Raw genomic sequence first — 27,798 nt, 5'->3', positions numbered from 1 at the left:
GAACTGCCTTACCCAGTTTGAATACAAGGAGAGGTGCTTGGTCTTATGGCAGTTTTATATGTCATGCTTTGAAACCAATAGTAGGCCTGCCCCTTTTGAGAGATTATGTGGGAAAGGTGGACGGGTGGGGAAGGGAGGGAAGACGGAGGAAGGAATGGCAGGATAGGAAGGGGAGGAGGCTGTGGTCAGGATATAAAATTAATTCAGTAATAAATATAAATATGAGAAAAGAACAGGCTTCTAAGAGATAACAACAACAAAAATAACATAATAAAATACAATAAGACAAAACAAAAACCGTAACATCAAAGTTGGAAAAGGAAAACAAACAGAAGATAAAGAGCACCAAGAGAAGGCCCAAGAGTTAGAGACTGAATCCGTCACACACTCAGGAGTTAAACCAAAAGCTATACTACATATGCAGAGGATCTGGTGCAGACCTGTGCAGGCCCCTGTGCATGCTGCTTCAGTATCTGTGAGTTCATAGGAGTTTGCTTGGCTGATTTACCCTACCTTGTGCTCTTGGTGTGCTCGATCTGCCCTGGTCCTTACACTCTTTCTGCCTAATTGTCCTCATAGTTCCCTGAGCTGTGAGCTCTGGAAATAAAATGTTCATATTTAGATCCTTAATTTAAAATTTTCTGATGACATCTTCAGAGAACACAGGTACACATTGTGAAAGGAAATATAAGGAGGAAGCATAATTTGTCAGTAAAAACAACAGCGCCAATTTTAACAATAATGTTCTTGAGGAAAAGTCATGATTTGTCAGACAGATGCTTATCAATATTCTCTTTATGTAATGTCAATGGTAACAGACAAAAGAAGAACATCAAAAAGAGCAGATATGCTATAGAGAGAACTGAAAGATTATATCTCTAAACATATATTTCAAAGCAAAATAAAACATATAAATTTTTTTATAATTTCAAAATAAAAGATGTTTGCTTTTTAGCAGGAGCTATGTGACTACTTCAAGGGACAAGGCCTGAGAATAGCATGAATGGCTCACCTTTTGGCACGTCCCAGGAGACCCCCAACCTACCTAGCAAAGAAAGACCTGTGGACAATCTGCTACATGATTCTTGGCATGACCCTGGGAGCAAATGTGCTCTCCTTGTTTCACTATGCTAACCATAACGCTGGCCTGAATGAGTCACAGAAGGTCATGAAGTTTAATATTTTATATATCCATAACTGTTCTGGAAAAAGTGGTTTTAGCCCATCTGGAGCAAGACTTACAGCACATTTTGTGGGCAGGAAAATCAAAAGTGAGCTTTAGTATTAGCCCATCAAAAGAACCACAGAAGGACGTCACCTGCTATGTTGATGAGATTCTGCATCTTCTTCCTAGTACCAACTTAATAGATGAAAACATCAGAAATGCTAGAGATGCCTGTATGTAAAGCATAACTTGTTTGGGTGGGGTAAAAGAGGAAGGTGAAAGAGATAAACACAAATAACAAAGGAGAAAGTTCACAATCAATTAAGTTGTGTTTTTGTTTAGAATGCTGACAGTAATCTGTGAGGAACAATAAGAGAGTCTGCATTATCTAAGATGGATTGCTAAATTGAGAGGAGAAAGTCTTCAAAGGAACTATTAACTTTGTATTATATCTCTTTTGTTCTCCCTTATTGATACACATGGTCCAGCTGAGCTAATACTTGTATTTGTGTGCAATGCATACAATCATTTTCCTATAGTTTTAATGGCAAAGTTATGTTCTTTTGAAAAAATGTGTGTGGGAGAGGTAACCCAGTGGCTAAGAGCACTGGCTGCTTTCTTGAGGACCCATGTTCTTTACCCAGCACCTACACTGTGGCTTTCAACCAAATGAATGTATAGTTGTAGAGAATCTGATGCCCACTTCTTGCCTCATCACCACTGCACGTACCTGCAGCTTCCAGACCATTCCTGCCACCAAACCCCGAAGAGGGACCTGGAGGCAGAACAAAGCAGCCAGTTTAACTTTTTAATGGGCAATGTTTGACTTTTACTTCAGTGTAGTTTACTTTCAACTTCATCATAGATACTATGGTCAAATCATTGAATATATATATTCAATGAAATAATTCCAGAGCAATCACTATCATCCAAACAGCCAATCAAAAAGATCACCATAATATGCTTCATTAGTATATATTAAAGTGAACATCTTAACAGAAAGACTAAAAAGATTTAGAGACTGCTACCCATTCAAGGAAGCAAGTTAACATTAATGGTAGAGGGTTTACTTGTTGACCAAGCAGTTTTGTTGTTGTGTACACATACAAATGAAATGAGCACCCACATAGGGCAAAGAAACACAGAAGAATCTGTACAAAATTCTTACCTGTAACAGACTGAACCTATATAAGTTTCTTTAGTATCAATAGTAAAAATGAAAGTATAAGTGTAAAAAATGCAATACTGTATACCATACAATACTATTGAAATAATACTGTATTAATAAATGTCATAAAAATAGTTTCAACCGAAATAATCCAGTCACAAATTCTGAAAATAAAGGCTGTTAGATATTATTAGTAATTATGAGTTGGATCCTTTAAGATGGACTAGTAAGTAAAGTTGCTTGCTGTCCAGCCACGCCTGACACCTCAGCTCAATCCCTGTGACAAACATGATGAAAGGCAATAACTGACCCCTAGAAATTGTCTTCTGAACTGCACAGACATGCTGTGGCATTGACACACACAATTGCCAAATAAGAAGATGAATAAATAAATGTGAAGTCCTAAAAAGTGAAATAAAAGAAGAAATTATATTAGGATGCAGATTTGGGAAGAGTCACAAAGAGAACTTGGTAATCCTCTTTATTTTAATCATAGTCATCACATGAGTAGGAATATGCTGTGAAAATACATTGACTCTATGCATTAATATGCATGTAGAATATGCATTATATTCTATAAACTATTTTAAATCATGTCAGAATGCTAAAAAATTAAATATAAGGATAACTTAACTCTAGAAAATGCAATCTCTGTAAACTTCTTAACTGGCTACTATCACCTAAAAAGAAAGTCTTAGAACTTGCAAACAGATAAGCCATATGGCAGAACTTGGACATGGAAAACAGCTCAGCAGCAGCCAAATGCTATGCAATGGATAAGATCTGGGTCTGTAGAGGACTATGGGAAAGAAAGTCAAGACAGAAAGAGAAAATTATGCACGTATAATAGTTGAGGGATTTTAGAATGGGCACAATATAATCCTCAGCCAAGCAAACATCAGGAAAGATAAATAAAACCAGAATCTGAAACCATGTGATCAAAGTGAAACTGGCAAAGAGCTGAAACAGAATTCTGAGAATCATCCAGGAAAGAGAGGGTAATGGCCCACAGAGGAGGGATAGCCATTGACAGAATGCCAGAAGATAGTTAAATAATAGCCTCCAAAAAGAAGTGAAAGGAACTCTCTAATGAAAGCTCTCTCTCAAGAAGGTGTTGAAGGCACACATGTGACTCCACAATGGAGAAAGGAGCTGATACCACTCTAATCAAACATCAACCTCAGCCACAGTTGAAGCACAGCTACTAGATATTCATGCATCTGTTAGGCACAATGATAAGCTGCTTAAGAGCACCAGTGACAGTCTGACTGGAAGTTATGAAGTCTTTATTATCTATCAATAAAAAGAAAGGAAGGAAGGAAGTAACATTCCAGGGGGCAATTTGAAAAGTCCAGGAATAGTATAATAATATGAACAAAGCTGTATAAATTTAAAGAATTTAATGTACAACACCAGATACATTGAATGCATCTAGGTTTCTTCTAGTTTAGAAAAAGTAGAAGTGTATATCTTAGGAATCTAAAAAATGAATTCAAAATGGTAAATTGTTGACATGAAGAAGTGTTGTTACTCCAAAGCTACTAAAGCACAGTTTGGTTACATTAAAAGTATGCTTATCTGATAAAGAAGTACCTGGAAGTTATAATAAAAATATCCAGTGCTAAAGATAAAAGCCAGGGCCTAATGTGTGTTGGGCAAGTACTGAGCTGTGTTTTCAACTCCTAGGTTTTTGAAACAGGTCTCACATTTCTGAGGTTGGCCTTGAACTATCTGCTGTGAAGCTCAGGCTGGCCTTACACTTGTGATCATCCTATCCTAGTCTTTGGGGCATTATTATAAGCATTTGTCATCATTACTAGTATAAGAAGACAAAAACCACCTTTCAAAAGTATATATCTGTGTCTACGAAGGCTGTGAGTTTGTGGGCATGGATGTCACACCACTCATTTGATGATAAAGTCCAGTTTTCTTGAGTGGATTCCATTTTTCCAGTATGGAGTTCATGGGTTCATCTAGGACATCGGGTTTGCACAGTAATTATTTTTAACTCAGAGGCATTTTTAAGTTCCTTCTAATATTTTTTTAAACAAAGTAATTTTCCACTAGGCAAATAATATGAGTTTTAAAGAGTCACTATATTTCAAAAGAGTATCTATATAGTGTATATTAGGATGAGATGATGATTTGAGACACTAATTTGTGTATTAAAGTGGGAAATTACTAATACAGAGCCAATTAGAAATATAAGGGTATTTAATAGGGAAAATTACTTAAAGAGCGACCTAGCCAGCCGGTGTGGCAGCAGTCAAAAAGCTGAAGCAGAAGCGAAACCCAGCCACCTGAAACTCTCACTCTATGTCACACTGACCATGCTCTTGCAGGCATGGTTAGACACACCCCTAAGCGGGCAGCTTCCCCTACAGTCTATCATTTTTTTCATGTCCCTGCATCTAAAATCTAGTAATAGTTCTATATTAGAGACCTAAAAGTTAGAAAGGATGATCATGAGTCCATGTTTAAAGAAGATTAGGAAGCCTCTCTTGTCTTTCAGGCTAAGCTAAGTTCTCCTGCCAAATTTATATTTGTAACAGGCCTAATTTCTCATCTATATACAAATACTATAATATTTCTTATGTTATTTTATTCCCCAATAAGAAGATGGGTCATGATCAGTGTGGTATACAGAATGACAAGTTATTTATTTCTAACCTATTAAAGAATAATATGATTCCACAAAATCAGAAACATATAATCTAGCAGAAAAAAAGGTTAGAAATAAGTGAAAATTAAGTTTGAAAATACAAATATTAATAATACTCATTCCAGGCATAGCTGTATTCAATTACATAGCTAGACCCACAAAATTCTAGTTTTCATTATATATATATATATATATATATATATATATATATATATATAATTTTAAAATTAAATAATGGTTGCATATTTACAAGATGGTTTCAGTGCATGTGTAGCCTGTAGCAAAATTTGGGGCTAAGGATAGAACAGAACATTTAATATTGAGAGATAGGGCAACAGAGTATTTTGTGTTTGGAAATACTAGATTTGAGAATTGTGCAGACTTGGCCTTTTGGGAAACCTGTACCAAAATGCACTGTGATAAGGGACACTGAGGCAAGAAAATGACAGGACAATTGATGTCTATATGAATTAGATGGAACAGAACTTTGTAGAAATGCCCAATTCTTTTATTCTATAAAAGAAGAAATGGGCCATTTCATGAAGGAATGGGTTTTAGGGGGTAGATTCAGAAGTTTCTGTTGTTATAGGTCAGCCTATAGAAGACTTTCTGAGACCTAATGTAGACATGTACCTCACAAAAGGCAGATCTTGTCCAGAAGATTTGAAAGAGTAAAGAAAGTTCCGAAGCATAGTAGCAGTTCTGGTTACTGTGGGGCTGTGCCCCCTTTAGGGCCACATTTGGGTCATATTATTTATGACTTAGTAAAGCTTACCTGAGGATTCAGGAAGCAAAATCACTCTCAAGCTATAGAAATTAGACAGTGGTTATACACACCTTTAAACTCAGCATCCAGAAGCTAGGAGGTAGTGGTACATACCTTTAATCCCAGGACTCAGGTTTAAGAGGTAGATGAATCTCTGGGAGTCCAAGGCCACCCAGATCTACACAAGATTGATCTAGTCCTAAGTGGAATCAGCTCACCAAAAAAAAAAAAAAATGATCACATACCCGTAATCCCATCACTAAGGGGGTATAAAATATAGGAGCAACGTCTTCAGTAATGAGTATCAGGCATTCATTCTCCAGCCATCTTGAGGATAGGAAGACATGGCAGTCTCAAGATTCTCCAGCCACACTGAGGAAAGGTTACAGTCTGAGGTTTGGTATAAATAGTATAGCATTTCAGTCTGAGGTAGAGTAAGAGCTACTTTGCTTTTCTGATCTTCAGCTTGAAGCTTGAACCTCCAATACCAGTCTCTGGGTCTTTTATTTTTATGCTACAGTCATATGTCATATATTTACATTATAATATCTAACAGCAGCAAAATTTCAGTTGTGAAGTAGTGATGAAACAACTTTATGGATGGCGATCACCACTACATGAGAAACTCTATTAATGTGTCTCAACAGTGGGAATGTTGAGAACCACTGTCTTAGAGATTCCTGACAGCGATGTGAATTTTGCTTTACTTCTACAGAACAGATTTGCATTCATAAAACTATGGAAGGAAATAGAGAACTAGAAAAAAGTAATTAATCTCATTGTAAGATGCTCTATACTTTCTCAATTATATTGTTTCAATTAAGTAAATATTGAAAATAACTGAGATTACTCATTTTTTAATATTCATATATTTCACAAACATCTCTTCTTACAGTTTCTTACTTTTTGGTCAGATTGTCATAGATCTAGGAATATTTGGGAAGGAGGGTCACATCAGAGGAATTGTCTCCCTCATATTGGTATGTAGATATGACATTTTCTTTTTTCTTTATTTTTTATTGAATTAGAAACAAGATTGTTTTACATGTCAATCCCTGTTCCCTCTCCCTCCCCTCCTCCCCTATAACCCCCCAGCTAAAACCCTACCTATCATATATCCTTTCTGCTCCCCCTGGAGGGTGAGGCCTTCCATAGGGTGTCATCAGAGCCTATCATGTCCTTTGGGATAGGGCCTAGGCCCACCCCCATGTGTCTTTTCTTAAGTGTTGATTCATTCAGGAAAGACCTGTCTACTGAAAGAATGACATCCCCAGGCAGATGGACCGGCTGCTAAATAGATTTTGTTGAGTTAGGAAGAAGAACCAGCTTGTAAGTAGCATGCCTTCAAAGACACTGCTTCAGTTCCTACCACAAGGTTTCCACTTTAACATATGGCCTTTGTGACCCTAGATAGAGAACCACAGACTTTAAGACAAAATAAGCCCTTTTCTCTACCAGTTGCTTTTTATCATGGTGTTTATCACTGCAACCAAAAGCAAGCTAGAACTTCCATTATTTATAAAGTAAATATTTCTTTTTAACTAATTTTTATTTAAATTAAAACAATGTTATTTTAAATACAAATTCCAGCTCCCTCTCCCTCCCACCCTCCCATTTCCCCTAGCAACTCCCCATACCACACCCTATCCACTCCTCAGGGAGTGTGAGGCTTCCCATGAGGGATTACCAAAGTCTGTCACTACATTTGGGACAAGACCTAGGCTCTTCCAGTGTGTCTAGGCTGAGAGAGTATCCTTCCATAGGGAATGGGTTCCTAAAGCCCATTCATGCACTAGGGATAAATATTGGTTTCACTGCCAATGGCACCATATACTGCCCAGTCCCCTACCCAACTGACACCCACGTTCAGGGGGCATGGTACAGTCTTATACTGGTTCCCCAGCTGTCTGACTAGGGGTCTGTGAGCTCCCACTTGCTGAGGTCAGCTGTTTCTGTGGGTTTCCCCAGCATGGCCTTGACCCCTTTGCCCATCACTCCTCCCTCTCTTCAACTGGATTCCGGGAGTTTGGCTTAGTGCTTAGCTTTGAATCTCTGCTTCTGCTTCCATCAATTACTGGGTGAAGGCTCTAGGATGGCATTTAAGGTAATACATACCTTTTTGTATGGAATTTGATACATACAGGGAGAATCTACTTGAAGAATTTGGTTAGTGGAGGGCAAATATGGGAAAATGATTTGAAAAAATGAAGTGAAGACAGTTAGCTATATACAACCATCATTATAAGATATAAGCACTAGTGAGTAAGCATATTGACAGTGGATCTAAAGAATATAACTTAGCTGCTCAAAGCTTTTATTTGATTTCTTTTTTTAATTAATTTTTTATTAGTTCTAGTTAGGGAACAAGCTTATTTAAAGTCCCTTCTCCCTCTCCCTCCCCTCACCCCCAAACTTCCTCCCCCACCCCCAGCCTACCCCCCACCCCATCCACCCACCACTCCCCAGGCAGGGTAGGGCCCTCAACGGGGGCTCTGCAAAGTCCACCAAGTCTTCCTATGCTGATCCTGGGCCCTTCCCCATGTGTCCAGGGCCAGAGTGTAACCCTTCATATGGGATGGGCTCTCAAAGTCCCTTCTTGCACCAGGGAAAAATACTAATCCACTACCAGAGGCTCCCTGAAGTACAGAGCAATGCTTTTTGGTTGTTTGTTTACTTTGTGATCTTTGAAACATTTGCTATTATTTTGGTCATGGCATGAAAAGAAATCTTTGTCAGAACATTTTGCACTGGAATAACTCAGAAGTGGCCCTTATGCAGCAAAATGAAAATATCAAGTATGAAGACAATGAGAACATGGTAGTGAGTATTATATTGTTAAGATATAATAGATGGGGAGTTAAATAAAAGTATGAGGCTATAGTGCTATAGTAGTGCATGTGTGAGACAACATTCAGCATCACATATTTTAGTTAGAATTATTGATAATCAAAATATGAAATTAGGGATAGTGAGAGACTCAGAGGGTAAAGATTCCTTGTCACCAAATCTGCTTACCCTGGTTTTCGCTATGTAAATTACTCATCAGGAATGACACAAATACTAAAATATTATGCTATAATATTCATATATATGTAGCTTTACATGTATACAGACACACAAATTTTACATGTATACAGAATATATATATATATATATATATATATATATATATATATATACTCACTGACAAGTAACAAATATTATCATACCGCCCCAAATGTTAAAGAATATAGGAAATCACATTCTCATCTCCTTGGTAGTTTTTCACATTATATATTGTATAACATTACAAGAAAGCAACAATATCCTTTGTAAATGAAAAATTATAAATTGTCTTAAAGTTGCTATTCCTGGGAAGACACACCATGACCATAGCAACTCTTATATAGGAAAGTATTTAATTAATTGTGTAAACATTTAATTAATTACAGTTGAGAAGTTCAGCCCATTATCACCATGGTGGAACAAGGCAGCACATAGGCAGACAAGGTGCTGGAGAGTTATTTGAGAGTACTATATCTTGCAAGCAGCAGGAGGTAAATTATTATAGTAGGTAGTATCTTGAGAATATATGAGACCTCAAAACTGCTTCTATAGTGACATGCTTCCTCCAACAAGGCCATACCTACTCTAACAAAGCCATGCCTCCTAATAGTGTAACTATCTTCAGGGAACATTTTCTTTCAAACCAAGAGGAAAATTATATTAAAAATGCATGTTATATTCTACTTAATGAAGATAACTGTTACTTAAGCCCTGGAGGAAGTTTAGATCTCATGAAAACTACAGATTATATCTTTCATGTCTAGACCCTTAAGGCATGCAAGATGTATAATTTCTTACCAGGACTTTGATTTATTGTTTGTTTTTCTAGTTATTCAAGAAACATATGATACCAAAATATGGAATTAGATTTTTTTCTTGCTCCAGATAAATTATTGACTTTTTTATTCTGTAATTTTCAAGTATTTGTAAGAGCCTGATGTTTCTGGGAAGATTCTCTAATTGAGAAACAGAATTTTAGATGTTGTGTCCACTCACTGTAACTGGACTGTCCCCAAGTTATGCCAATGCAGATGAAAATTAGTGCCAATCCTCCCCATGTGTTGGGGATATGGTAAGCTGGTAGAAATATAAAATGACAGGTCCCAATAGATACCTCAACTCAAGAGTTTCAGAGATTTCTACTTGTTTACCATCTGGTAATATATTCTGGATTTTCTATCAAATGATGAAGTTAAAGTTGCAGGAAAAGTAATGTATATGCAAGCAGATAGCATGTCAAAAATAGAAAATAAACAATAAAGCCTTGCTGATACTGTCTCTAGTAGAGCTCATTATTTACTCCCCATGGCCATGAAGATGCACACAGGTCTTAGAATATGATAAATCTGTACCCGTGGAATAAAAATTTCACCTCTTGGTTTCTAAATATTTCTCCATTTCTACTCTAAATTTCTTACTTATTTAGCTGTTGTCAGCAAACTTTTATTTCAACATGATTAATAAAATAACCTTATATAATACAGAAGTCTTCATTATTGGAAAAAAATTTAAAAACTTCAAAATTTTCCTCCTCTAATGTGGACAGCAATAGGCTTATGGACTAGAATTTCTCATTTGCCCTCTATTACAACAAAATCACTCTCTCAAATCAAAAATACATTCATTAAATGATCTTATGGGTAAGCTGCATGTTGCTACAGAATAGACTATGGGACTTGATACAAAGAGAAAGTATCAAGGCAAGTGGTCACTGTACTGTACTAGTTACTCTGACATAAAGAAAATAGTTCTTTATCATCTGTGAAGTTTAAATGTTTATCTTTTTATTTCATTTTATTTAAAATTGATCCTTTTCTCACATTATAACACGATTCTGGTTTCTCTTAACTCCACTCCTCCCCATTTCTTCCTCACCTCTCCTCCCATCCAGATGCACTCCATTTATGTCTCTCTTTAGAAATGAACAGACTTCAAAGATATAATAAAATATTACAAAATAAAAGGTAACAAGATAAAACAAAGCCTGCCACATTAAAGTTCAACAAATCAAACCAACAGAAGGACAATAGCACTGAAAAGTTGCAAGAGTTAGAAAACCACTCACATAGCACCTTGACCAATTTCTTGTCACCATTTCTTGCCACCTTCTATGTCTAATCCTCTGTCTAGGATGGAAACCCAATGCCCTGCATGCACCTTTGCTAGATGTGCTGCTCACATCTTAAGACTCTAGGAAATATTATAATAAGTGATACTAAAAGTAGGAAAAACACAGAATTATGTTGTTTGACCTTACACTGCTTACCCAAACACAAACGTTCACTAGTTGATGAGTTCCAGACTAAAATAAAGTAGATGGCCTTATTTTCCTCACAATCTATTGACTTCCCTTTCCCTAATGAGCATTTCTTCTCTTAGTGATAATTCTGCTCTGTTCTGGTCAGGTCAAAACTATAGCTCACAATGCTTTCATCTCTCTTAAAATCTTAGTTCCTTTTGAGCCTGGAGAGATAGATGTCTTGGTGGTTAAGAGCACTTGCTGCTTTGCAATGAACCAGATTTACATTTTGGGAATCCACATGGCAGCTAACAATCATCTACAACTCAAGTTCCAAGGGATCTGACACACTCTTTTGACTTCCACAGATACTGAACTCACATGGTACATATAGACTTATATGCAGACAAAACATCCACATAGACTAAATAGAAAAATACTTATTTTTCACACCCATCTGACATAAAGAAAGAATTCTTTATCATATGTGAATTTTTTAATATTTTCCCTTTTATTGAAAATAGATTCTTTTCTCACATAATATATCCTCATATGGTTTCTCCTCCCTGTAATCTTCTCAGTTCCTCCCCACCTCCCCTTGCATAAAAATCCCCTTCATTTATTACTCTTTGTAGCAAAGAACAGGCTTCTAAGATATAATAAAATATAACAAAATATAACAATTTAAATAAAAAGACTATCACTTCAGAGTTTGACAAGGCAAACCAACAGAAGGAAAACAGCTCAAGAGAAGGCACAAATATGAGGGACTCACTCATTCCTGCACTTAGGAGCCCCAGAAAAACATGAAAATGGAAGCTATAAAATACATGTAGAGGGCTGGGTAAGGAACTAGTACAGGCCCATGGTATCTCTGTGCATGTGGTTTCAGTCTCTGTGAATTCATATGAGCTTTGCTCATTGTAACAATAAGTCTTTCCTCCATCCACTGAAGTCCTGCCTCCACATGGGCACTTTCTGCCAAGCCTCCCGAGTTCCTCCCGCTGCCACATTGAGGTCCCAAGTAACATAAAGAGACTTATATTAGGCACAAATGCTGCTTGGTCAAAGACTAGAATTTCTTATCTGCTAGTTCAGTCATAATTATCAACCATAAAGGCTTATCTTTTTGGATGCCAGCTGCTGACTTCTTCTGTTGCTGGGATCACATGGCAGCTCCAGAGCAGAGAGCAGGAGGAAAAGAAAAAGGGACAACTTCCTCCTTGCCCTTGCTTATATATGAGGCTGCCTGCCATGTCACTTCCTTCCTGTATCACAAGGCTTCCTTTTCCTACATTTCCCAGAATCCTCCTTGACTACTAGCCCCACCTAACTTGCTTCTTCATTGGCCAACAGTACTTTATTCAACAACCAATAAGATAAACATATTCATAGAAGGACTTGCCCCATCAGCTCATTTCGATTTTTTCATCTTATTTTCATCCTGTCTTCCATCCCCTTTGACTCTTATACTTTTTCCACACCTCCTTCCATGAGATTCCCTGAGTTTGAGAGGAGGGTCTAGATAGAAATATCCCATTTATGGCAAGTGTTCCAGGGTCTCTCATCCCCAATGTAATTTCTGGCTGTGGATCTATATGTGTTTCTATCAGCTACAGTGGGAAGCATCTCTGATGATGGCTGAAGAAGGCACTGATCTATGAGTATAGCAGAACATCTTTAGGAGTCATTTCTTCACTTCAATTTTTTATACCAGTAGAATGTATTTTTACCCCATGTCACTGGATTATCCAGTATCGGATTATTCACCACAGAACCAGGATCAAGGCCCAACATTTTTAGTGGGCCTTGAGTCAAAGCAGATATCAGTTGGTTACTCATATAAGTTTTGTGCTAGAAAGTCCCTTGCTCAGTATCTATGCCATTCTCAGACAAAGTACCATTATTTGCAGATTATATAACAGTATACATTAGTGACCTGGAAAATGCCACCAGGAAACATTTACAGCTGATAGGCAAGTTCAGCAAAGTATTTGAATAAAAAATTAACTAGCAAAAATTAGTAGTCCTCATATGTACAATTGGCAAATGAAATAAAAAAGGATAAAAGGAAACAACCATTCACATTAGCCTCACATAGTATAAAATACCTTGAATGAACTTAAATTAAGTAAGTGAAAGTCTTGTATGATTAAAACTTCAAATCTTTGAAGGAAGGAATTAAGGAAGAAACCAGATGATGGAAAGATCTTCCATGCTCATGGATCAGTAGGATTAACATAGTAAAAATGGTAATCCTACCAAAAGCAGTCTACAGATTCAGTGCAATCCTCATCAAAATTCCAACACAATTCTTCAATGATCCTGTAAGGATAGTATTCAGCTTCATATGGAAACACACACAAACAACTTAAAACAGGATATATAAAACAATTGGAAATAAAAAAGAACTATTGAAGGTATAGCCTTTCCTGACTTCAAGTTGTACCCCAAAATTATAGTAATAAGGAAAACATGGTATTTATATAAACAACAGAAACATGACTCAGAGCAATTGAATTGGACACCCAGACATACATCCACACACTTATGAAAACTATTTTTTATAAAGAAATAAAAAATACACTCTGGAATGCAGACAGCATCTTCAACAATTTGTTCTGCTCAAACAAGATGAATGCATGTAGAAAGATGAAAATGGATTCATACTTTTCACCCTTCACAGAACTCAACTCAAAGACCACAGCATGTATGTAACCCAATATACTCACCCTGACCATGGTGAATAGTATTGAAATCCCTGGGACAGGAGAAGATTTCTGAAAAGAACACTATTAGTGCAAGCACTAAAAAAATCAATAAATTGAAGCTCATGAAACAGAAGCTTCTGTATGGCAAAGGAAGCCATCATTCAGACAAACAGGAATCTACATAGTAGAAAAAGATATTTAACATATACACATCCTTTAGATGGCTCATATCAAAAATATGTACAGAACTAAAAGAATATCTACAAAGAAAACTAAAAATTCAATTAAAATGCAAATTTACTGAGCCTCTATAGAAACCAGTTTGGAGGTTCCTCAGAAAGATGGTAATCTATTTCCCTCAAGATCCCAAAAGGATACCCAAAGGATGCTTCATCCTATCAGGGAGACACTTCCTCTACAGTGTTCCTCTACAGATTTCCTCTACAGTGTTCATTGTTGCTCTATTCCCAATAGCCAAAACATGTAAACAACCTAGATGTTCCTCAACAGACGAATGAATAAAGAAAAATGTGGTAATTTACATTTTATAGTACTACTCAGCTTTGAAAAACATTATCTTTAATTTGCAGTCAAAACGGTTAGATCTGAAAAAATGCCATTTTGAGTGGTAGATCCAAGACCCAAAAAGACAAATGGGTTATGTATCACTTAAACATAGATATTAGCTGTTAAATTGCTGACCTATGCAGACCAGTCGGTGAGACCCAGGATTTTTGAGGACCTTAAAGAATGAAGACACTACAGTCGAGTATTATAGACATACTTACTTGGGTTTCAATGTACTTTTATAAAAAATGTAACAAGAATGCAATGATCCAAGGAAGGTAGCTTGAGTTCAGGAAAACATGTAAATAAATACAGATAAGCAATACTACATATTAACAAAGCATCCCTTTCCCCAGAGCTTTCTCAAGACAGATAAATTTAAACACAATTGTCTGACACATCTGTGGATTATATCTGGGAAAACACAAAAGCAAGGCAGAAGGCCATATCCCAATTCAGGGTATACTGAGGACAGCACTCAGCATATTGTCTCACCAGATTGGGTTCTATAGCTATGTTCTGACACCCAACAATAATAAACATGTATTATAAATTGAATGCAAATGTTTGTCACAGCATGCATGAAATCATGTCTAAGAACAATCCAAGGAGCAAAATAAACTAGAGGTAAAAAGCCTTATGCATTTTTTCCCCTGAAGCCTCCCTCACAGTACTCCAAGGCGTTGCTCACCATGCATCATTCCTTTACTATGTTCTGACAGTTAAGTAAATGATAACCAAGCTACCCTGAATTTATAATATGTATTTTCTAGAATAGAGAGAGTTAGACTCAGACAAAATGGAAGTAAGTTCTTCAGGACCAAATTTCCATGATCCCATGCAAGGCAGAGATTTGCTTCAGTCATTTCAATACCTTTTAAAATGCTAATTATTTTATATTTTAAAATTTTTCTGTAAGAGTATGCCATATATGTGAGTACATAGAGAGACAATAAAGGAGTTCCAAAAAATAAAAATTAAAAAAAATGACATGAAGATGAGTTTACAGAAGATGTGAGCCACTAAAATTCGGTTCTAGAAAGCAATCTGAGTTCTCTGGAAAAGAAGGGAATGCTGATCCGTGCCATTAATAACAATGACTGTTAATCTTCAAACACAAATTTTAAAAGTGAAGATCCATGGCAGCTCCTGAAGAGTGCATTGATCTTGTGTTTTATTTTCTTTCACAATGTTTTGTTTTGACAATCTTGACTGCACAATACCAAAGAAAATGAGTTTAAGTTTAAATCCTTTGGATTATTTAATGGAATTAAATTAATTTATAATAACTAATAATTAGATATCCCTTCTTGTTCTGAATACATTTTCATCCATTATTGTGTCATTTATAATACTTGATAATATCACTTATTCACCTAGAAATAAAAAAAACAGGTCAACAAATGAGAGTCCTAAAGTTACACTCAATCTGAAGAAGTAACATATGTTCAATTTGTCAGTTTCCTTGGAATGGAAGGAATTTTAACAAAAATTTATGTAATATTTAACCTATGCAAACAAGCAAGAAAATGTATTTAAAGTCTATCTGTAGATTAATTGGAGTCTCTGATTATAATACCTCTTTCCTAAAGTCATTATTAAGGAACAGGTAGATGGAATAGACATCTGTAGCATTGAGTATCACTAATATTTTGGTGAACACATAAGAGTTTCCTCTATAATGTGGGGAAGATGATGAAGAACCATTTTATAAAACTAATAGAATCTACATCATATTTTCTGTCTTTTTAAATGAAATTACTGTGATTAATATACTTTGAAAATTTACTGAAAAAGGACTTCCTTCCTTTCCAGATGTGTTATAGAAAATAGACAGCATACACTATCATACTATTTGCAAGAGGATATGTTCATTAATTTTGATATGACTTAAAACAAAGATTCCAAGATTTGAAAATTATTCAAATTTCAATTGACTTTTAGAAAATCATGGAGATAGGTTACCTTGGAAAGTCAGTTTTTGAAAAGCTTCAAGTCACATAAAGATAGCCACATTCATCTATAACCTATATGAAGTTTGTACTTGATTCTCCACACAGTTTGCTCCCAGTGACATTTTGCCACCACCTTGATATACAGACTGAATCTCACTACAACCATTGTAATACATCCCTAATTATTTAAAAGCCAAGCAGGTAACTCTCAGCAGTGTATACTAGCAGTTGCGACCTATCTTCATGCACAAATGAATACATAACAGTTTTTTGAAGTCTGTTTCATTTCAATCAGTGTTAACATTAAAGCCTGTCCTTAACTGTCTAAGGAAGATTATATACAATTGTCATAATATAGCTATTGGTTTTCTGAAAGGCACTAACCTTTGTTTTATCCCTGAAACTTTGTGTTTAGTAAAAAGAGTGACCTAATTAAGATTAAAAGGCAACAAATAACTGTACAAGAAAACCTTAAAGGGTAGACATTATTGGATAAAGACTTTAATTTGTTTTACATGTACTTTTGTTTTCCATTTATTGCCAATTTACAACACCAGAAAACAAGGACAAATTATCAAAACTAAAGATCTACAATGAAAGCCATGTCCCTGTAGAGTTTGTATCTCTAAAAGAAAGTGTCATTAAAAACAAGAATTCCTAATGATGAGTTTGTGATGTAACAATTTAAATAATTTTTCATTGGAATGTCTATTATTTTGGGTACAGTTTTTGAAAAAAAATGTGAGACAATAAAATGTGGAAGTAAGAAAAAATTTGTAAAACTAGAAACAAGTATATAAAAGCATTTCTTTTCTAACATCTGAATTTTTGCTTTCCAACATTTTTCTCATCACATTATGGAAAATATAGGGTTTTATATAGAAATGTACAAAACAAAATATCCTATTATTTCAAATATGTATTGAAATTTTTCCAAATAAGAGAAATGTTCTCATTTGTAATATGATGTACAGAGGGTGAAAGTATATTCTTGCATTTTATGCAACCCATATTCTCAATATGTAATAGAAATGCAGATCATAAAATCATATGCAATAAATAAATTAAAATACCAAGGAGTGACAAATAATTGTGCTTGAATATCACACAATGAAACATTGTAGGAGAAAGCATTCAGGCTGGCTAGAGCAGATTCCTCTCAAATACTAAAATGGATTTGATCTCAGTGCACAGTGAGGACCAGGCAGAGTTATTGGAATGAGAATTCAAGAGAAATGGAGGACTTATAGCTTGGGCATAAGTGGTTGAGTGATGAAGCAGTGCTGCCATGGACTTAGACTTCCATTTAGAGTATTCTTGAGTCAGATTTCTGTTCATCTTACAGCAAACATATTTTCTATGCAAGTTTACCTTGAAAAGAGTAATCTTCAGAAACTGTCCTTTATCAAAAAGATCAGGGTATAAATAAAGAGTTGACTGTAGATAGCTTCTGTAGTGAGTACAGTAAATGCTGGGAAACAATTGGTTGTCATATAGCAATGCAAAATGGTATTCAAAACAATACCATGGGCCACCAGGCCCATCTGGCCATTGAATCCCCCAGAGAGTCCTGGAACAAAGCATCCGGCATCTGAGGCTATTGCAGTCTCAGATGCATACCCAATAGGAGAGGTGAGTGCTGGGCCTTCTTTTGCCCAAATTTCCCTGTTGGAGTCCCCTGACCGAGGGCCCTAGAACCATCCCACCATGGAATCACCCTCAACACATAGTAATCAAAACACCAAACATACAGAATAAAGAAAGAATATTAAGAGCAGCAAAGGACAAAGGCCAAGTAACGTATAAAGGCAAACCTGTCAGAATTAACCGGACTTCTCCATGGAAACTCTGAAAGCCAGCAAATCCTGAATAAATATTCTGCCAACACTAAGAGATCATGGATGCCAGCCCAGACTAGTATACCCAGCAAAAATTTCAATCACCATAGATGGAGAAAACAAGATATTCCATGAAAAAATCAGATTTAAACAATACTACCCACAAATCCAGCCCAACAGAAAGTACTGGAAGGAAAACTCTAACCCATGAAAGTTAACTACATTCACAAAAACATAGGCAATAGATAATCATACATTACAAAAAGCTCCTAAAAGGGAATTACACACAAAATACCACCACCCAAAACAAATACAAAACAAACAAGAATCAACAGTCAATGGTCATTATTATCCCTCAATATCAATGGTCTTAACTCGCCTATAAAATGATATAGGTTAACGTAAGCAATACGAAAAAAGAGAATCCATTCTTCTGCTTCAAAAAAGAAACACACCTCAACTTCAAAGACAGATGTTACCTCAGAGTAAATGGTTTAGGAAAGATTTTCCCATCAAATGGACCTAAAAAAAAAAGCTACTGTAGTTATCCAAATATCTAACAAATTAGACTCCAAACTAAAAATCAAAAGAGATAAAGAAGATCATTTCACGTTTGTCACAGGAAAAAAAAATCAAAATGAAGTTAGTTCTTCAAGAAAATTAACAGGATAGACAAAACTTATTCCAAACTAACCAAAAGGCAGAGGGGGAATATTTAAATATCTAAATCAGAAATTGGGACATAGAAAGGAACAATGAGGAAAACCAGACAATCATAAGGTCATCCTTTGAAAACCTGTACTCCACAAAATTGGAAAATTTAAAGGACATGGACAATTTTCTGGATATGTATCACTTACCAAAATTAAATCAAGAACAGATAAGCAGTTTAAATAGACCTATATCTCCTAATGAGATAGAACAAGTCATCAAAAGTCTCCAACTGAAAAAAGCCTAGGGACGGTGTCAAGTCAGAATCTACCAGAAATTCAAAGAAGAACTAGTACCAATACTCCTCAAACTATTACAAAAAATAGAAGCAGAAGGGTTATTGTCAAATTCTTTTTATGAGACTACAATTATCTTGTTACCCAAACCACACAAAGAAACAACTTGAAATTGCAGCCATAGTGATAACAAATCTATAGGAAATAAAGGAGATACAAATTGGAAAGTTAGAAGTCAAACTTTCACTATTTGCAGATGATATGATTGATAGTTTACATAAGTGATAAGAAATGTGGCAGGATACAAGGTTAACTAAAAGAATCAGTATCCCATATATATATATATATATATATATATATATATATATATATAATATTAAACAGGCTGAGAAAGAAATTAGAGAAACATGACTTTTAACAATAGCCACAAACAACATAGGGTAACTCTAACCAAACAAGTGAAAGACCAGTGTGACAAGAAATTTACATCTTTAAAAAAGAAATTAAAGAAGATGTCAGAATATGGAAATATGTGGAGAAAGGAGAACACTCCTCCATTGGTGGTGGGAGTGCCAACTAATACAGCTCCTTTGGAAATCAGTAGGGAGGCTCTTCAGAAAAATGGGAATCAGTTTACCACAAGATCCAGAAATTCCACTCCTAGGCATACACCCAAAAGAAGCACATTCATACAAGGACATCTGTTCAACTATGTTCATAGCAGCATTATTTGTAATAACCAGGAACTGGAAGCAACCTAGATCCAACTCAACTGGAGAATGGATACAGAAAATATGGTACATTTACACAATGGACTACTATTCAGCAGAAAAAAGATGGAATCTTGACATTTGCAGGCAAATGGATGGAACTAGAAGAAGCTATCCTGATTGATGTAACCCAGTCACAAAAAGACAAACATGGTATGTACTCACTCATATATGGATATTAGACATAGAATAAAGGAATGCCAGCATACTATCCATACCAGCAGAGAAGCTAGGAAACAAAGAGGACCCTAGAGAGACATACATGTTCCCCTGGAGAAGGGGAAAGGGACAAGAGCTCCTGAACAAATAGGTAGGAGAAAGAGGAGGGAGAAGAAGAGGAGGGGGAAGATTGTGTCAAGAGAAGAATAGAAGAGAGCAAGAAAAGAGATACCATAATATGGGCAGCCATTATAGGTTTAAAGAGAAATCTGGCATTAGGATGTCCAGTAATCTTTTTCCCAACTAAGAATCTAAGAAATAGTAGAGAGGCTATCTTACCCTATAAAGAGATTGATGACTAGCTTAAATGCCATCCTAGAGTGTTGACCCAGCAGCTGATGGAAGCAGATTCAGAGACACACAGCTATACACTGAGCCGAACTCCTGGAATCCAGTTGTAGAGATGGAGGAGGGATGAGTAAAGGGGTCAAGACTATGCTGAGGAAACCCACAGAAACAGCTGGCCTGAGCAAGTGGGAGCTCACATACCCCAGTCTGACAACTAGGGAACTAGCACAGGACTAATCTAGGGCCCCCAAACATGGGTGCCAATTAGGAGGCCTGGGACCTCTGGCAGTGGAACCAGTATTTATCCCTGGTATACAAATGGACTTTGGATGCCCATTCCCATGTAGGGACACTCTGTTAGCCTCAATACGTGGGGGTGGGCCAAAGCCCTGCTCCAAATGATGTGACAGTCTTTGATTATCCCCCATGCAAGGCCTTAACCTTGTTGGGTAGTAGATGAATGTGTGATGGGGGGGTGTAGTTGGTGGGCATGGGAGGGTGGAAGGGAGAGGGAACTGGGATTGATATGTAAAATAAGATTGTTTCTAATTTAAATAAAAAAGGATACTCTCAGCCAGGTCTTGGTGGCTTATACCTTTAATCCCAGCATTCAGGAGGCAGAGGCAGGTGGATCTCTGTGAGTTTGAGGCCAGCTTGATCTACGGAGCAAGTGTTAGGATAGGCTCCAGAGCTACACAGAGAAACCCTGCCTCGAAAACCAATAGCGTAGACACACAGGGGAAAGTCTAGGCCCTGCTCCAAATGATATTTCAGACTTTTAAGATTCCCTATGGAAGGCCTCACCCTCCCTGGGGAACAGAAAGGGGATGTGGTAGGGGGTCGGTGGGGGCAAGGGGGAGGGGAGGGAGAGGGTACTGGGATTGACATGTAAAACAGCTTGTTTCTAATTTAAATAAAAAAGAAAAGGAAAATATTTATAAAAAAATACCATGCATTATAAATTAATGTTCTGGCGAAAACCACTGTTGCTGGTCTCCATCAACTGACCATATTACATTAGGAAACAAACACTGCCTTAACAGTTGCAAACTCCTCTGTTACAATGTTGAAAGGAGCATGTCAGCTTTCTCTGCCACTGCCCCTCACATTTCTGCTTCTACCAGTTTCTCACCAGAGTGTAAACAATTAAATTAGATGCAATTTTTAAAGAGCATTTCAAGTTGGATTTTTCAAATCTATGACCCAGCAATCATATCAGGTCTAGTAAGTTTAAAAGCCAAGAATTTTATAGATGTTCTCAGAACATCACTTTCTCTATCTTCCTTTCAGTGATTTTATTTTTTGTAAAAGATTTTCCTGTATTTATTAAAATATCTTCATTCCCTCAGCTCATTTTGAGAGGTCCATCCACATATATTGACCAACTTTTACTACCCTCCAAAACTGTCTTTCCAAGTTCCTTATAATTTATTAAAATTATTAATCTCCAAATGAAGTAAATTTATATTCATAGCTTAGAACACCTTTATTTTGCCAAACATAGTGTGCAAGACTGTTTAAAATTCCAGAAATGTAGAAAGGAGTTAAGGGCATCTTAAGCTCCATAGCAAATTGCAAGCTAGATTTTCAATTTGCTAGATTAAACTCCATGTTACCCTATTTTCATCATCTGGTTCTTGTCCATTTGTTGGCATTCAGTTGGTTATAAATGCATATGTTTACTTTTGACTCCTGCTCTGATCTCCTGTCCTGTGTTTTCTTTTACGCCAAGACCCTGATAACCGTGGTTACTGTAGGTCCATGGTTATTTTATGGAATCAAATTTTGTCACTCCAAAATTACTGGCTTCATTTTTTTTAATTTGGGTTGTTTTGATCAGGGCTGCCATGCCATTTGAGTTGCTTGCAATTCCTTTTGCATCTCTCCCTCTCCCTCTTCCTCTCTCTCTCTCTCTCTCTCTCTCTCTCTCTCTCTCTCTCTCTCTCTGTCTCATTCTTTCTCTCTGTTTATTTCTGTGGTTTTGTACTTGAAGATCACATTGGATCTAAATCACTTAAGATATATGGACATTTTAATAACATTACTTCTTCCAATATTTTAACATGAAAAGTGTCTCCATTTTAGGGTCTTCAGGTTCTTTCAACAGTAACTTATAATTTTAAAATATTTGTCAAGGTACAAATATTTTATGTCATTTGGTAAGTTTAATTCTAGAGTTTATTTCATTCTATAATTTCACTTTATATTGTGTGGCTTTACTCAGTTCATTCATTTATGATAGCCTTTTTGGTGGAATCTTCATGTTTCTTTTAGAGGTAAAATCATGTAAGCTGTAAACATGTATGATTAATTCTCTCCTTTTGCATTTGTACCATATTTAATTTTTCTCTTAATTAATTACTGTAGCTATAATTTCAGTATTAAGCCATGTAACATTGGAAAAAGTGTACACCCTTGTTTTGTCTCAATCTTAGAATCAATGTGTTCAGTGTTTCTATATACAGCAGAATACCAGCTATGTCTTTGTCTTATGTAACCTAAATTACATTCATTTATTAGTTTATGATTTTTAATTTGGTTTTCATCCTAGATATTAGCTTACAGCTTTCAGGTTTTCTATTTTCTACTTTTGGTGTCAGAGTAACTTATAATCATTTATACCCCTTTTAAGCTATTAGGGTAATTTCTAACAATAATTATCTGGTTTAGTGTTAATAAGTGTTACAGTGAGGATCATATACAATGATCTACTTTGGAGGTTCTGTTGAATGTCTTTGCAAGGTGTTTTGTGTGATGGTTTAGTTGAAGTCAGCTATCTGAGTTGGCACATTTTGGAAAGTGGATTGAGGAAGAAGTAATATGATGGGAGTCCAATGTTAAGGGCTTTGGTAAGAGGAGAGTAAGGAAGTTCCAGAGAAGGTTATGAGGCTATCTGATCAATGGATTCAATGACATGAATTAAACACACAGACCAGTATGTGACATTCTCAGTGGACAAGCTTGCTGTGATAGGGGCTCATACTCTTAAGATATTTTATGTTTGTTTAAAACAAAGTTTCAATTAAAGAGAGAAAGGAGAACCGTTGTGAGCATTTCTTTTGTCTTATTTAATTGCTGATTATGGTATGATTAATCTCTGATTATGGAGTATGGTATCTAATTTTTCCATAAATTCTGCAGATTAAGTTAAAATTTTCTAGGTAAAGCAGTGAGAGGCTCAGATAATTAATTCAAGGAATTAAATCAGTGGTTGTCTTAAAATATATTTATTAACATAATTACTTTTGGCAATATTTGTCCATTTGGCAATATTAATAGTCAGCTATAGGAAAGTCATTATTAAACTCACCTCTTTTGGAAACTATTTTCACCTCTTAAGCAATCTCCTTTAAATCAGGAACAGTTTTAGTCCCAGGTCAAATCATCTATTGCGATACCCTATGCATGGAACAAATATGCCCCCAAATGCATTTAATCAAGTAAGATGACAGAAGGACACCTGGATTCTATGGATGTTCACATAAAGAAAAACACAAAAATGTTATGACATACACAAAGTGTAAGCAATATCACACACTGATCTTGGAAGAATATTCTTTAGAATTCAGCTTTGTAACAGCTGAAGTAATACTTCTTACTACTTAACCCTATATCAAAAGTTCTCAACTCAGTTACTCTACAATATATTCTCCATCCAAAGACAAAATGAGGTAACACACATGTTAATTTTACATCCTATTTATAGTTGGTAGATGATAATTATATATAATTATGGAATATGACATGATGCCTCAATTTATGCTTAAAATGTGGAATGATCAAATTATGCTAACAATTCCCGCTCGACTGTGTGTGTGTGTGTGTGTGTTGAAAATAAGCCAAATCTTTTGGTAGGAAAGAAAAGTTACAGTGTCACAGTGGTTTGGTTATATAAGGATGTGTGTGTGTGTGTGTGTGTGTGTGTGTGTAATTTAGGCTATTCTCTTCTCAGTTATACAACCACACATAGTAATAAGATAGCAAGACAAAAATAGCAATATTTGAATATACTTCTACCTATGTTGTACTGATTGTTCAATGTCACTTTGAAGCTTTCATAGTTTTCTATTCAGATGATGTTATTCTCTGCATCCAGTCTCTAGAGTATCAATCAGCTAATAAGGTTTTTCTCAGAGATCAGATTTAGGCCAGACACGGCATCAAATTGACTGCAATTCATAGCATTTCTTTGAAAGGACACACAGAAGAGAAAAGCACACAAGCAGATTTGCTGTGAAGAATAAATAAACTCTAACAGTGAATGGGGTCGGGGGAGAGCATCAATTGAACCAGAGTGATGCCTAGGAGATACTGCTAAAATGTGTGTACCACATCCAAGGACCCTACAAAAGTAGTTTGTAATAAATGAATTGGCTAATCACACCCTAGATATACTAGTAGGATCCAAATTCACAATATTATTAGCCATGAAAGTTTTTCTACCTATCTTTCTCCTCCATTCCTGCACTTGGAATATGTTAAGGTGGCAGAATAGTAGAGGAGGTAAACTACTTTTCTTCCTTCATCACACACTTCCCTGTAGTGTGTTGAATGAAAGAAATTATGCGAGCTTCTGATTTGAATTGAGTACCAACTGAAATTCTGACATGGCATTCTACTTAAATAAATGCAACTTAAACTACAAAAATGTGAGAAAGTAAGTCATATGAAAAAAATACCATATTTTATCCTGGAGCAGTGGAAAAAAATGAGCTCCACTCTGTCTATGAAATGGAATAGTTAGAATGCAAAATAAAATTGCTTTTATGAGCAAATCCCCAAAGTCATATGTTTTACTGTAATAGTATGATAGGAAATATGCAAAATTACATAGACCCCCAAATAGACAACAATTTGATTAATACAACTACTATCCTAAAACCTGCAAGCTAAAATAACTTTTTCTAAATGCAACTAAATTGAGGTAACATATTTTATCAGACTAAATGGCTGTTTGTGTTCTTATTTTATTTTGTAAGATGATGTACAACCCAAAGAATGAATGTTTTGCTTTCTTTCATGAATATAATTGGTGGAGTTTGCTAACCAGACATAAAAAAAGCTTTGTAAATATTTTCCAGGCATATTCCACTTTGCTGTATTTCAGTTACATTCTGAGGGGGATAAATAGATGTCTTATCTCATTTGCATAATGGAAGCATGGAGTCAGCATAGTTATTGCTCTAGCTATCCTGCCACTGTGAGTTTAGAGCCTCAACAGAGGTTTTAAGAAGAGACCCTATATGCATTCAAATCAGTTCACTGTAATACTTTTAAAATTTTCAAATAACAGCCTATGTTTGAAGTAAATTGATTTCTAGCCCAAGCTAACTTGTTTAAATTGATTGAACCGAAGAAACACGTGATGTGCATCACAGTTATTTTAGTCTTTTGCTCAGTTTTAAAGGCAGTTTTATAATAACAACTTTGTTAATATAGAAAAATGTGAGATCTCTGCATAAATTAGAGCCATTATCTGTAAATAACTATGTTTTCATAATTTTAAGAAAAGGGAAATAACTTCTAAGAGTGTGTATATGTTGATTACTAAAATTCATTTGCTTAGGAGAACTTGCAAATAAAATTAAAAAACATGAACTCCCAAAATGAAGAAGAATATGACTCTAAATTCCCATTAGAAACAAACTTTCACATGAACAGAAAGAAAATAAAATCTAAGTAGTAGTCTGGCTTTCCTTCCTTTCTTCCTTCCTTCCTTCCTTCCTTCCTTCCTTCCTTCCTTCCTTCCTCCCTCCCTCCATCCCTCCATCCTCTCTCTCTCTCTCTCTCTCTCTCTCTCTCTCTCTCTCTCTCTCTCTCTCTCTCTGTGTGTCTTTCATTTGTTCTTCCGAACAAACATATCTTGTTGCCTAGGCTACCCCATGCTTCGCTATGTAGCCTAGTTGTATGACCTGGAACTCCTGACCCTGCTGCCTCAAGCACCTCATGCTGGGATTAAAAGTATGACTTGGGCTTCCTGAGTGCTTACCAAGCAGTCTTCCAATTGGGCTTCTCACACACCTATGAGGTTCTTGTGTTTTTGGTTTTTGTTTGTTTGTTTGGTTTCATTAGACACACACACACACACACACACACACACACACACACACACACACACACACACACACACCTCAGTGAATAGATGGTAACTATTAAACAAAAATACAATTCCCTTCAACCGATGATTATGTTGGATAGATAGTTTACAGTGAAGAATTATTTTCAAATGTTTTTACCATGAAGAAAATTTTCATCTTTAAAAGAAATTTGAAAAATATAAAATGCCTGCTCATCAACCTTGCAAGTACTCTGAGCAAATCCCCATCACTGTTTCTGTATGCACAACTGATTTATTTAACTTACGAAATAAACCTTTACCTTTAGTTTCTGTTAACCTCCACATGGTCTCTGTTAATAAGGGGGCAGGGGGGAGGGGAGGGAGAGGGACCTAGGATTGACATGTAAAATAATTTTCTTTCTAATAAAAAAGGGGGAAAAAAGAAGATAGCTCAATCAAGGGAATCCAGTATTTTTAACATCACATTGGAAGAGTTCACTGTTCAGGTAGTATAAAATACTCTATGAAGTTAATGTTTTAAAAGATGAATATGTGAACCACATAACTAACCCTCTGAACAGTCATTTCTGGAAAGAAGTCCTATGAGGATTCAAGAAGGATACAAAATAAATGAATAGAAATCCTGAGGATGATCAAAAACCAAAAAATAAGCAAACAAACAAACAAACAAACAAAAAAACAAAGCCTTGTGATAGGAGCATGCCACTTACTGCAAATTAGGGTTTGTCCCAGGCTCCCCAATCGTATATATTTCCTATACTCTGGAATAAAATTGAGCTTATTCACTGGAAAAAACAAACTATTTCTTTTTAAATTTAATTTATTTATTTAATTTGAAACTACGGTCGTTAGCAATGATGATGCCAGTAATTCAAATAGAGAAAAGACGTATATGGTATAGTAATATTGAGACGCAAATAATAAACACTTTTGATTAATTTTATATGTCTGTTTTAAAACTCAATTATGCAGAACAGTTTAAATTATTTAAAACATGTATAGCTGTATATGCTGTAAACATGAGCGGAAAGGGAAAAGACACCGAATTTGGGGTGTATGAGGGAATGTATTGTGTTTACACATATAACTGTGTTAATGATAACCTGAGTTAAATAAAATAAAGGGTCATGGATATGTGTGCAAATTAAAATAAAGGCATTTTCTTATTGAAAGCCATGTGCTTTCCCACACAGTCATCATAGAAATATTGAACTTCTAAGGTTGTTGTTATAGCAAACATACTTCAGACACTGACAGCCTACACAATACAAATGTGCATACAGAAATTCAACTATTGCAAGCAAATATAATTTGACAATTTAGTTTTCCCTTATAGTTACATTTTCAATACCAGCTATCACCTTCTTCTCTTCCTGACT

The sequence above is a fragment of the Cricetulus griseus genome, chromosome 2, assembly GCF_003668045.3.
Source record: "Cricetulus griseus strain 17A/GY chromosome 2, alternate assembly CriGri-PICRH-1.0, whole genome shotgun sequence".
Lineage (NCBI taxonomy): Eukaryota > Metazoa > Chordata > Mammalia > Rodentia > Cricetidae > Cricetulus > Cricetulus griseus.
The sequence above is the reverse complement of the archived record's forward strand: the minus strand, read 5'-3'. Positions refer to the sequence as shown.